Genomic DNA, 13,523 nt, shown 5'->3' on the forward strand with positions numbered 1-13,523 from the left:
TGAGGCTGCGTCAGTGGCTTAACATAGAGACAGTGCTCCCCGCCACAGGAGCAGACATCCCTTTCCATTCTCAGTTGGAGACTGGGATCAGGCAGACAATATACAGTTCACCAGATGCAGAGACCTTTCCAGCACCCACCCCTTTGGCATCAGCCTCCAAGCTGCTTTAGTTGCTCATGACCACCCTGCAGGAGGCAGAATCAAACCTTTACTTCAGGGGTAGTGAGTATACTATCTGACACATGGATCCTTTGGATCGTCCGACGGGGCTATGCCTTTTCTGGCCTTTCCAACCCTCTGCATCTTCCACCCACATTAAACTGGTTTTCAGAGGAACATTTTCCAACCCATTGCAAGAGGTATAGTACTTTCCGGCCGAAAGAGCCATAGAGAGGGTACCAAACTCGTAAATAGGGTCTGGTTGTTACTTCCAATATTTCCTTGCACTGAAGGACAGAGACCTTCATCCTATTTTAAAACTTTGCCCTCTGAATATCTTTCTGCAGAAGGACAAAATCAAAATGTTCACACTGCCTCCGATTCTGTATGACATGAATCCAGGCAGCTGGATGGTGGCCTTGAACGTGCAGGACGCATACTTTAATGTGCCTACCCTGCAGTCCCAAAGACGCTACCTGCAATTCAAGGTAGGCCAGTAACGTTCTTAATTTGCAGTGCTCCTCAGCCTGACCATTTTCCCTCAGGTGTTCATGAAAGTGATAGCGGTGGTCCAGCACACTTTTGAAGATTAGGGATACCAGTTTTTCCTGCCTTAACGACTGGCTGTTTAAGGCGGGCTCCCCACAGTAATTCTTAGACAAACTGCAGATAACAGATCACCTCCTGAAATTGTTTGGGTTCTCAATCCACATGCCAAAGTGTCACCTGACACCTCAGAGGCTCCCTTTCATATGAGCGATCTTGGATACTGTGCAATTTCGGGCCTTCCCTTCAACACCTTTGGGCCTTGATCCCAGTGTTCCTCCCTCAGTCCTTTGTCTCAGTGAGAGTGGCTCTGAAAATTCGTGCCCTATTGGCCTCCTTCATCCTGCTTGTTGACTATGCCAGGTGGCATTCTCGGGGTCTGCAGAGGATTCTTTCATCTCAGTTAGCCCCGCACCAAGAGAACCTGTCGGATCCCATCCAGCTTTTGGACAACACTGCAAAAGAGCTGCAGTGGTAGCTGCTTGACCGCAATTAAAACAGTGTCAGATCCCTCTCCTTTCCAGAGCTGATGATGATGATCGATGTGTCACTGCTGGGTTGTGGTGGTCATCTGGGAGAGGTGGCAATCGGAAGACTCTGGTCTCCGATGTAAACCTAGCTCCAGATAAATCTGTTAAAGTTGCTGCCCATTTGTCTGGTGTTGAAGGCCTTCCTACTATATATCAAAGCGAAGCTGGTACAGTTTCACAAGGACAACACTGCCATATGGTACTGTAACAAGCAGGACAGTGTTTCGTCGTGTGCCAAGAAGCTGTTCACCTTTGGAGTTGGCTGTGCGTCAGTGCACTTCCCTAGTTCTATACCACTTGGCGGGATCTTTGAGGACAGGGCAAACTTCCCTGGTTGTATAGCACTGGCTGGATATTTGAACTCAGGGCAGACCAGCTCAAACGGTGGCTCCTGGCCGATCACGATTAGCGGTCACACCCCATGGTGGCACACAGCATCTTCCAGCAATGGGGAGAACCCTGGTTGGATGTTTTTGCCATTATCAAGAATGCTCAGTGCCAAAACGTTTGCGCCCTGTAGTTCTCAAGAAGGCTTTCTCTGGGAGGCACATTGCAGCTAACGTGAAGCATGGGATTCCTGTATGTTCTTTCACCTCTGCCTCTACTGTCCTGAGTTCTGAAGAACATCAGGAATGGCTGGCCCATGTCATCAAAGTGGCTCCAGATTCCAATTATCCCGGCCCCTTGCACAAATTTATGGCGTGGTTTGGATTCAGCAACACAGACCCGTAACAAGAAAACCTGTTGGATGTTGATGTTTTTCTGTGCGTTTTGTATTTGGCTTAGCAAGGACTTGCGGTGGGCACCATTAAACGTTATTTGATGGCCCTTTCTGTTTTTTGTGTTTGCCGGACACATCGTCCTTGTTTAAATAACCTGTCGAGATGACGTTTATAAAAGGTTTGGGGCACCTTTCCTCCCAAATACTTTCTGACGCCACATTTAGAACTCGGTTTACTCCTGACTTTCCTCATGTACTCCCTTCGAGCCAATGTACAGCTGCTTGTTGTGTCTCCTGACTCTAAACTCTAAATTGTCTTTATCGTCACGATTACTTCAGCTCATCCCTTAAATGAGCTTCAGGCTTTCTCTGTGCAGCCGCCCTGGACCACCTTATTTCCAGACAAACTGGTGTTGAAGACCAGGGGGGCCTTTTTGCCAACACCGATGATTCCTTTTTACATTCGGAATTCCATCACAGTGTTCTTTGCTCTGCCTTACTTGTTGAAGGAGGATCAAGATACTTCATCTGTTGGACACCAAAAGAGCCTTGAGCTTTTACATCGATCATACCAAAGCCCATTGGGTGTATTATCTGCTTTTTTGAGGACAAAGAAAGGTAAGGCGATGCAGAAAAGCACCTTGTGAAGGTGGATAGTGCTCTGCATTAAGATTTGCTACGCATCGGCCAAAAGGAGCCTCCAGAAGGACTGAGGTCTCATTCCACCTGGTCCCATGCTGCTGCTGCTATGTTGGAATGCTGGGTACCTGGCCTGGATATTTGTCTGGCTGTGTTGTGGGTGTCAGTGAACACATTCACGAAGCACTACTGCCTTGACAGTGAGGTCTGACATGAAGGACATTTAGTCTGTTCAGTCTTGCTGGACATTTTGTTGTCTGAGCCTATTAAACAGACTTTCAACCTCGGGAGGTACTGCTTGGTATCTATTCTAAAGATGGGTAATCTGCAGTTAGAAGGATCCGTAAGCACACGCTACCTTTGATAATGCTTTTTCTGGTGAGTAACCTATCTAACTGCGGATTCCTCACTGTTCTTCCTCCTTACTGTTCTATGAAATGTTCACTTTTCCCATCTATAAAAGTCTCAAATTAGAAATCTACACACTGGCACCGATGATTTATTTCGAGATGTGCGTCCGAGGGAGCGGGTAGAGTCAAGAAGAAACTGATGTCGACGTGCAGAAGAGGGAGTGGGGGGAAGGGTGCTTGTATGCTGCTCTGCTCCATTACTTTCAGAGCTGAACAAAGTCAATGCGGAACCACATAGAACCAGGTACCGGTGCCCGGGAGTGGGAAACAGCCTTTACAACACAACAGTTACAACGCATGCCATTACATCGTATGCTGTTGCAACGAAAAAGTTGTGCAGCAGTGGGTAGAAGGTGTTGGATTTAACTCCAACACCTTCCCTACTGGTGCACACACTGGTGTTGTAATAGAAAATTAATCTCTTCCAACCTCTAGCGCTCCCCCAACAGAAAGTCGGGGTAAAGTTTGGCGTTGCATCGGCATGCGATGTAATGGCATGCATTGTAACGTCACATATGAAAGTCTCCGGTCCCAGTCTGGCGAATGGAGATATTACTTGAGGTCAGAAATCTACGATTAGGTAGAGTATCCACTAGAAAGAGTGTTACGAAGGTAAGCAGCTTGTTCTTCTCTTGTTCACATAATCAGCTAAATTCATAGGTGTTCTCCAAGAGCTGCTTACAAATTGACTCAGGGTGGGTCTTCGGACTCTTCTTTCTTTCCATCTTAACTTATTCTTAGCATTCCAATGACGTGTAGGAATGGTTCTTTCGACTTTCTTTCAGCAGCCCTGTCTCTCCTTGGCTGAAGAGATTTCATAATCCGTACATTAATGGGGCACATTCTCTGGATTGGACCCATGGATTCAGGACGTTAGGACAGCTTTTTGTAACTGGATGAATGATGATACTATTGCCAGATGGTTATCAGCTTACGTCCACACCCCATTACTGCAATATACAAAGGGGAAAAACTCCATCTGGTGTCGTGGCATGCTTTATCCATGGTGACAGTGGGGGGTGGGAAGAGCACTCCTTTTTTTGGGGATTAATCTACGTGTAATCCTACTCTGAAATCTGTGATACAAAGGTGCTCCGGTGTAACACTTGCTGTCTCACAAGGGTAGAAGGACAAAGAAAAGAAATGCCACCGAACACGGTAGCAACACACTGGGCACTGTGCACTGGTGTCCCTAGGGACCTCAAATGATTATTAAACAATCAAATAGTTATCAACTACCGGTCAAAATTTAAAACAAAGGCAGATAGACATTATAAATCCATTGTTTTCATCAGTTGTATTCATCAATGAAATTTGATTTGAAATACGACGCAACACATATATATTACATTAACAGTAAATGATCAACTCAAGTTCTTCAATGTACAGTCATTGCATCATGAACAGTACTTATAGTTTCCATCAATTTGAAAAAAAGACCAGATTTTTGCGAAGAGCCCGACACATTTCGGGACGGCGACGTCCCTTCTTCAGGGGAAATCTATAAAGGGAACAAAATTAGGCAAACATGTAGTACATCATCATACGATGCTAGGCTAATACAAAAGTATAACTTCAGACTTCCAATATGGCGGGAAATACCACCTCATTATGCAAAAAGTTAATGAAATTAAACAGAAAGATGTGGCACCCTAAAAAAATATAATAGATAAATGCAGGATGGGTGTAAAGCCTCATTAAAGTGTAGAAATAAATAATAGATAAACTGTAGTACCAAGAACATGCTGTGCAACACATGTGACATGTGTGACTAAAAAAAGTGATACAAGCAATTCAGACAGAACAAAGAAACACCTGTGTGTGTTAACAAATAGAACAATAAGGCACACATAGTCCGTGGCAAATACCTGGCTGAATGTACCTGGCGCGTACTAAAAAAAGGAAAGGAACCATGATGACTATTAGTGCCATTGTCAATAAGCCTCTTATACATGCCTCAAACTGTGCACCAAAAAGGTACACCCACCTTATCAACAAAGAAACTCCAGTGCGTCCTGGAGTCCAACAACGCAAGGATATATGGGTAAACTGTGAAAAACACAAGGACCTCTTGTAAGTCTCAGCCAACATGGCCCACAGACTCAAAATTTCATATAAAAACAATAATCCAATGTAAAAATAATCACTCACCAAAATCTGAATCACAAATGATTAAGTCAATAGAATTGCTAAGCCCACTGGTGTATTCTAATTGCGCTGTTCTACTACTGGAATGGCGACCTGTGAAGTCAAAATGTATCGTTTAGGATCACCCACTCGTTGCACACTTATGCGCCAAAAGGTTGCTATTCAAGTGTATGAAACGACATACACGAGGCAAGAACTTACCAAAACTAACAATTTTGGCCCGTTCACAACACTCACGCAAGTCTCTCCATCAGGGAGTTAACCGCCGCGCCGCAGCGGATATACTTAAAGCGTCCAAGAGGATTTTGGGTAATGAACATCAACGATGGGCTAGTGCGGCTGGATTACAGACGCCATCTTGAAATGATTATGAACTCCGATCCAGTCAAAAGAACAGAGAGCTAGGCGGCCGAATGAAGCTCATACTAACGACAATAAAGAAAATGATTAGCCCTTAAACATTGTTATAACGAGAGGGAGTAATGTGAGCGCTACAATGAAGCTGTGTGTATGGTAATAAGCCTGGGCTAAAGACTGCAGATTATATGGTATTATTATGAACGGCTTTCTAAATATTTAAATGATACTGGTGTGTGATGAGAGTGACTGATTAATGCGTAGAAACCATATTATGACAAAAACGAAAACATAAAGTAAGTGCCACCCAAAATAAAATATACGGTGTAATTAAAATGAGATAAGGATGAGCTGTAAGTACAGTGCATGATTCGGACCACGTGAAAAAGTGCGATAATACTAATGAGACCCTGTAACCACTTATGTAAACCCTGAAAAGAAGGAAAGAAAACTAGAGTGCCACAGATGAACCGTGTATGTAAACATATATGAAATATGGCTAGTGAACCAATACAATTGAAAATATGAGTTTAGATTCAAAACAACAAGCAGGTACGAGAAACTGAAATACCTCAGTAAAACGTTACAATAAATATTCTCATATGATTCATGTGATTAAAAAATAAGCATTTCAATACAAAAAAATACAAAGAAATGACATACATAAAGTTTAACATATAGCATAGTAACATTACGAGAAGTAACAGAAAGTGTTGAACATGATTAAGAATATGCTGTTAACTCAATCACCCAAGAACACGTCTAAAATTTTGTTAACGACATGAACATTCACAAGAAGCAAGACATATCAAAATGGTCATTGAGACCTTCTGGTATTTGTGTTTGTATTTTTTTGTATTGAAATGCTTATTTTTTAATCATATGAGTATATTTATTGTAACGTTTTACTGAGGTATTTCAGTTTCTCGTACCTGCTTGTTTTTTTGTATCTAAACCCATATTTTCAATTGTATTGGTTCACTAGCCATATTTCATATATGTTTACATACACGGTTCATCTGTGGCACTCTAGTTTTCTTTCCTTCTTTTCAGGGTTTACATAAGTGGTTACAGGGTCTCATTAGTATTATCGCACTTTACGTGGTCCGAATCCTGCACGGTACTTGTTGCTCATCCTTATCTCATTTTAATTACACCTTATATTTTATTTTGGGTGGCACTTACTTTATGTTTTCGTTTTTGTCATAATATGGTTTCTACGCATTAATCAGTCACTCTCATCACACACCAGTATCATTTAAATATTTAGAAAGCCGTTCATAATAATACCATATAATCTGCAGTCTTTAGCCCAGGCTTATTACCATACACACAGCTTCATTATGGCGCTCACATTACTCCCTCTCGTTATAACAATGTTTAAGGGTTAATAATTTTCTTTATTTTCGTTAGTATGAGCTTCATTCGGCCGCCTAGCTCTCTGTTCTTTTGACTGGATCGGAGTTCATAATCATTTCAAGATGGCGTCTGTAATCCAGCCGCACTAGCCCTTCGTTGATGTTCATTACCCAAAATCCTCTTGGACGCTTTAAGTATATCCGCTGCGGCGGGGCGGTTAACTCCCTGATGGAGAGACTTGCGTGAGCGTTGTGAACGGGCCGAAATTGTTAGTTTGGGTAAGTTCTTGCCTCTTGTATGTCGTTTCATACACTTGAATAGCAACCTTTTGGCGCATAAGTGTGCAACGAGTGGGTGATCCTAAACGATACATTTTGACTTCACAGGTCGCCATTCCAGTAGTAGAACAGCGCAATTAGAATACACTAGTGGGCTTAGCAATTCTGTTGACTTAATCATTTGTGATTCAGATTTCGGTGAGTGATTATTTTTACATTGGATTATTGTTTTTATATGAGATTTTGAGTATGTGGGCCATGTTGGGTGAGACTTACATGAGGTCCTTGTGTTTTTCACAGTTTACCCATATATCCTTGCGTTGTTGGACTCCAGGACGCACAGCAGTTTCTTTGTTGATAAGGTGGGTGTACCTTTTTGGTGCACAGTTTGAGGCATGTATAAGAGGCTTATTGACAATGGCACTAATAGTCATCATGGTTCCTTTCCTTTTTTTAGTACGCGCCAGGTACATTCAGCCAGGTATTTGCCACTGACTATGTGTGCCTTATTGTTCTATTTGTTAACACACACGGGTGTTTCTTTGTTCTGTCTGAATTGCTTGTATCACTTTTTTTAGTCACACATGTCCCCCATGTGTTGCACAGCATGTTCTTGGTACTACAGTTTATCTATTATTCATTTCTACACTTTATTGAGGCTTTACACCCATCCCACATTTATATATTATATTTTTTTAGGGTGCCACATCTTTCTGTTTAATTTCCTTAACTTTTTGCATAATGAGGTGGTATTTCCCACCATATTGGAAGTCTGAAGTTATACTTTTGTATTAGCCTATCATCGTATGATGATGTACTACATGTTTGCCTAATTTTGTTCCCTTTATAGATTGCCCCTGAAGAAGGGACGTCGCCGTCCCGAAATGCACCGGGCTCTTTGAAAAAATCTGGTCTTTTTTTCAAATTGATGGAAACTATAAGTACTGTTCATGATGCAATGACTGTACATTGAAGAACTTGAGTTGATCATTTACTGTTAATGTAATATATATGTGTTACGTCGTATTTCAAATCAAATTTCATTGATGAATACAATTGATGAAAACTATGGATTTATAATGTCTATCTGCCTTTGTTTTAAATTTTGACCGGTAGTTGATAACTATTTGATTGTTTAATAATCATTTGAGGTCCCTAGGGACACCAGTGCACAGTGCCCAGTGTGTTGCTACCGTGTTCGGTGGCATTTCTTTTCTTTGTCCTTTTACCCTTATGAGACAGCAAGTGTTGCACCGGAGCACCATTGATTCACAGATTTCAGAGTAGGATTACATGTAGATTAATCAAAAAGGAGTGCTCTCCCCACCCCCCACTGTTTGCAGTTATATTTCTGTCTAAGGGGAAGTAGCACCCATAGTATAAGATGTCATTTGATTCCATAACTAATGAACAAGTTACTTACCTTCGGTAACGATATAGCTGTAAGAAACAGTAGTTCGTATTAGATTCCTTACCTTAGAGTTCCCCAGGCCTCAGACTGAATCCGGAAATTTTTGCGTAGCAGTACCCTTGCTCGTCGGTAGGCGTCGTCTGCGGCTCCGCGTCCGTCGTCGGCGTCGTGATGATGTTGTCGGAGTACTTAGACGCCGCCTCTGCGCGCTGAAGTCAATTCTTCTTTTTTCCGCGCCAGAAGCGCAGATCCAGAAAAAGTGGTACCTTAGTCATTTTTTGACTAAACTTTTTACGATCCCTTTTGATCATTTTTCCAGTCTTCGACTGATGTCGGTCAGCGACCCTCACCGCCAGTGCCTCCACTGTCTCGGCGTCGATCACGATGACAAGACCTGCTCCGACTGCCGGACCCTGACTTCGAAAGCTAGGCGGGAGCGGTTCCGCAAGCGGCTCGTGTTCCAGCAGTCTGCCCCGCGCCGCGAGAGGTCCCGGTCCAGACGGAGGTCGAGGGACCGGTCGCGGGGTCGGAGTCATCATAGCTCCGGGAGTCGCCATCACTCCTCAGGTTCGAAGTCGTCAGGTAAGCACAAGAAGCCGAAGAGACGTCATCGCTCTTCCGACTCCCCCCCGACGCTCGCGCGACGCAGCCGGGGGTTCGGGTGACACCACCCACGCGGCTCCGTCGGAGCCGCAGGCGTCGCGACCTGCCCCATACCCTCCGGTACCAGCGTCGCGACCTGCCCCATACCGTCCGGTACCTGGGCAGCACGCGACGCCGGAGGAGATCAAGCATTTCCTCATGGCCATGAGGTCCCTCACTCCTCTGGCGGGCTCCTTGGCGCCTCCGGGCCCAGCGGACCCGTTTGGGGGCCCTAGCGGGTCGGGTGCTTCGGCCCCGACGCCGGCGGATGCTTCGGCCCCGATGCCGCCGGCACCTTCGGGCCCGGCGCCGCAGGGCTCCGCTGGATCCACTTCTGGATCCGGGTCGTCGCCGGTTGACCTGACGACCTCAGCGGCGCCGGTCCCTCAGGTGTCACCTCGGCGCCGTCTTCGGGCGGCGCCGTCCCTGATGCCCCCCTTGTTCTGGCGCCGGAGCGGCGCCGCTCTCGACGCCGCTTGGGGAGTTTTACTTCAATGAACCGGCCCCATCATTTGACAACCCTGATTATCAGGAGATCGGTGATGAGGAGTGTTGGGAGGGGTTAGAGGACCCTCTGACACGGGAGTGTCAGTCCCAGGAGGACTGGACAGGTGGACTTGGGGATGCCAGTGGTCTGGACACCTCACCAAACACTGGTTTTGTCTCAACTCCTACCGTGGCTTCGGAGGAGGGGGCAACCTTCATTGTGGTGTTGACGCGGGCGGCCAAGGCCTTGGGCCTTGAGCTCTCGTCGCGGTCGTGAGGACTAACCTCCTCACAGAGGTCCTTAAACCGCAGTCAAGCTCGGCTGAGACTCTGCTGCCGTTTAATGAGGCCTTGACTGACGTTCTTCTGGGCACTTCGTCCAGGCCCGCTACAGGTCCGCCTGTAGATAGGAACGTGGCCAGACGCCACCGCCCGCCCCGGGCGACTCTTGTTCCCTGTCCACCCACCCCACCCCCGAGAGCCTGGTCACCCAGGCTTCAAATTCCCAGACCGCATTCCCGACGGCTCCCCCCGATCCGGAATCCAAGAGATATGAGCAATACTCCAAGAAGGTATTCTCCTCCCTGAGTCTGGCTGGGACTGCGGTCTTCCAATACCGCATGCTTCTTGGGCCGCTACACCCACTCCCTGTGGGACACGGCCGCGGACGTGCTGCCAGAATGCCCGATGGAGGTACAGGCTAAACTCGGCCAGGCCCTTGTGGAAGGCCGGGATGCGGCACGGTATTCCATCCGGTGTGGGCTGGATACCACCGACTCACTGGGCAGAGCGATGGCAACGACGGTGGCGATTTGTCGCCACGCCTGGTTGAGGTCCGCCAACTTCTCGGTCGATGTCCAGAATACCCTCATGGACATGCCGTTTGATGGCCGTCGCATCTTTGGCGACAAGGCAGACCATGCGCTTGAGCACTTTAAGGACTCCAGGGCTACAGCCAGGTCGTTGGGCCTCTAGGCCCCGCGCCAGCAAACGGGTGCCTTTCGCTCCTTTCGTGGCCAAGGAAAGGGCGCCCCCACATGTGCTGCCAGCCACGCACCGCAGACTAACATCCAACGCGGTGGCGGCCGTGGAAACCGCTGTGGCGGCGGTCGGGGACAACGGCGAGGCCAGTCCACACCTTCCCCCACAGCATCCGCCTCGAAACTCTCCTAGTCCGTGCTTTCAGGCCCATGTGACGCCAGTGGGGGGCAGGGTTCGCCATCACCTCCTCCACTGGCGCACTGTCACATCGGACAGGTGAGTGCTGCAAATCGTCCGAAGGGGCTACTCCCTCCCCTTCGAAACGACCCCTCCAGCTATGCCACCGCAATACCACCGCCTATCGGGCTATCATTTGCGACTTCTGCAGGAGGAAGTTACGGCACTCTTGGCCAAGGGGGCCATTGAGCGCGTTCCTGGGCCAGAAGTAGGGTGTGGTTGCTACTCCCACTACTTTCTGGTACCCAAGAAGGGCAAAGGGGGCCTACGCCCTATCTTGGATCTACGGAACGTCAACGGCTTCCTCCGGAAGGAGAAGTTCAAAATGCTGACACTGGCTCAGGTTTTAGCTGCCCTGGACCCAGGAGACTGGATGGTAGCGTTGGACTTGCAGGACGCTTATTTCCACATCCCCGTCCTGCCGGCCCACCGGCGCTACCTGCGGTTCACGGTTGGCCACGAGCACTTTCAGTTTACCGTGCTCCCCTTCGGCCTTACCAGCGCCCCACGGGTGTTCACGAAGGTGATGTCGGTGGTCGCAGCTCATCTGCGCAGGTTAGGGGTTTCAGTCTTCCCCTACCTCGACGATTGATTGTTGAAGGCGGGCTCGCCCCAGACAGTCGTCAGCCACCTCCAGACGACGGCGGATCTCCTGCACCAGCTGGGGTTTTCCATCAATGTGCCGAAGTCACACCTGTGCCCCTCTCAGAAGCTCCTCTTTATCGGAGCGGTTCTCGACTTGGCGCAGTTTCGGGTTTATCCTCCCGAACAGCGGGTTCGGGATATTCAGGCTCTGATTCCACTCTTTCAGCCTTTATCCCGAGTCTCGGTCAGGTTGACGCTGCGGCTTCTGGGGCTGATGGCCCCCTGCATCCTTCTGGTGCATCACGCCCGTTGGCGGATGCGGGCTCTGCAATGGGACCTGAAGTTTCAGTGGGCCCAGCATCAGGGCAACCTGTCCGACATTGTCCTGATCTCGGAGGGCACTGTGAGACAACTGCAGTGGTGACTCACGGACCACGATTGGGTCAGCGGCAGATCCCTCTCCCGTCCCCAACCGGAGCACGTAGTTGTGACGGATGCGTCCCTCCAGGGTTGGGGAGGCCACATGGGAGAGGCGGAGATCAGATGCCTCTGGTCTCCGGCGGAGTCCCGGCTCCATAGCAACCTTTTGGAGCTGCGTGCGATTCGTCTAGCACTGAAGGCATTCCTCCCCTCTGTCCGGGGGAATGTAGTGCAGGTGCTCACAGACAACTCCACCGTCATGTGGTACTGCAACAAACAGGGCGGGGTGGGGTCGTGGACCCTCTGCCAAGAGGCTCTGCGCCTTTGGCAGTGGCTGGGACATCAGGGCGTGACCCCGGTGGTTCAACACCTGGCAGGTTCTCTGAACGCCAGGGCGGACGAACTCAGCCGCCGGTGCATGATGGATCACGAATGGCGTCTGAACTCTGACTTTCTGCAGTGGGGAGAACCTTTGTTAGATCTATTCGCCACAGAAGAGAACGCGCAATGTCATCAGTTCTGTGTGTTGGAATTTCCAAGGCGGCACTCGCTCGGAGACGCCTTTCGTCGCGAGTGGAGTTGCGGTCTGTTGTACGCCTTTCCGCCCATACCACTTCTGCCCAGAGTGCTGAAGAAGATCAAGCGCGACCGGGCCCAAGTTATCCTTGTGGCTCCGGACTGGGCACGAAGGTACTGGTATCCTGAGCTACTCAGTATGTCAGTCGATCCCCCGGTTCGTCTGCCTCTTCAGGAGGACCTTCTGTCGCAGCAGCAGGGGACGGTCCTCCACCCGAACCTGTCCAGTCTCCACCTTTATGCTTGGAGATTGAGTGGCGACATTAACTTTTTGCATAGTGAGGTGGTATTTCCCGCCATATTGGAAGTCTGAAGTTATACTTTTGTATTAGCCTATCATCGTATGATGATTTATTTATTTTTTTTAAATATGTTTTTATTGCAGAATTATAAACAAAGCATCGAGGTAGGTCAACCGTCACACTCTTGACATCTCAAAACAAATCAACGTCAATAAAATCGCACACAGCCATATAGCCCACATCCCGGAGGCTGGGCGGCGTATCAGTACGTTCCAGCAAAAAATGTCGATGTGATCATCCCATAGAGATGTCCGGTTAACAACACAATTTAGAATCCGCATTTTATAACCATCAAACTCCCCTCCCCAACTCACCGCCAAGTACAGTCAGCCATCCAGTGTGGGTGATGCCAGTGTCACCAGCCCCCGCCCCATTAGTTCTACTCTGAGGCCCCCCTGTGGTAGAGTTCTCCGGAGACTAACAATAGCCAATCTACGTGTATCCAAAATGTCGGGCCCGGGTATCCTCTCCCTTCATTTGCCAGCTACCGGTCCCTCCCGCAGGGGCCTTCCCTGTTACTACAGCGGATCCCTAAGAACTCCCCTCTACCCTTCCCTCCCCCCAACTGCTGCTGATGTGGGCTAAGATTGTAGGTTCCAGCACAAGAGTTCGCTACTAGTCGGTTCTATGCATGCGTTCTTACAAGCCTAACGGAACCCCACTCTCCGGACGTCACTACTCTTCATCCTCTATCAGAGAATCTTCCAAAGCCTGCACTATCGTCGCCCAGGCCCTC

General features: G+C 48.2%; 1 protein-coding gene across 2 annotated transcripts in view; it reads left to right on the forward strand.

Annotated features, from left to right (window-relative positions):
• TAF2 (TATA-box binding protein associated factor 2) overlaps nt 1-13,523 on the forward strand; it is a 658,862-nt gene that overhangs the window by 400,337 nt on the left and 245,002 nt on the right. The gene's annotated exons all lie outside the window — the stretch shown is intronic.

Source organism: Lissotriton helveticus, chromosome 4_1 (assembly GCF_964261635.1).
Source record: "Lissotriton helveticus chromosome 4_1, aLisHel1.1, whole genome shotgun sequence".
NCBI lineage: Eukaryota > Metazoa > Chordata > Amphibia > Caudata > Salamandridae > Lissotriton > Lissotriton helveticus.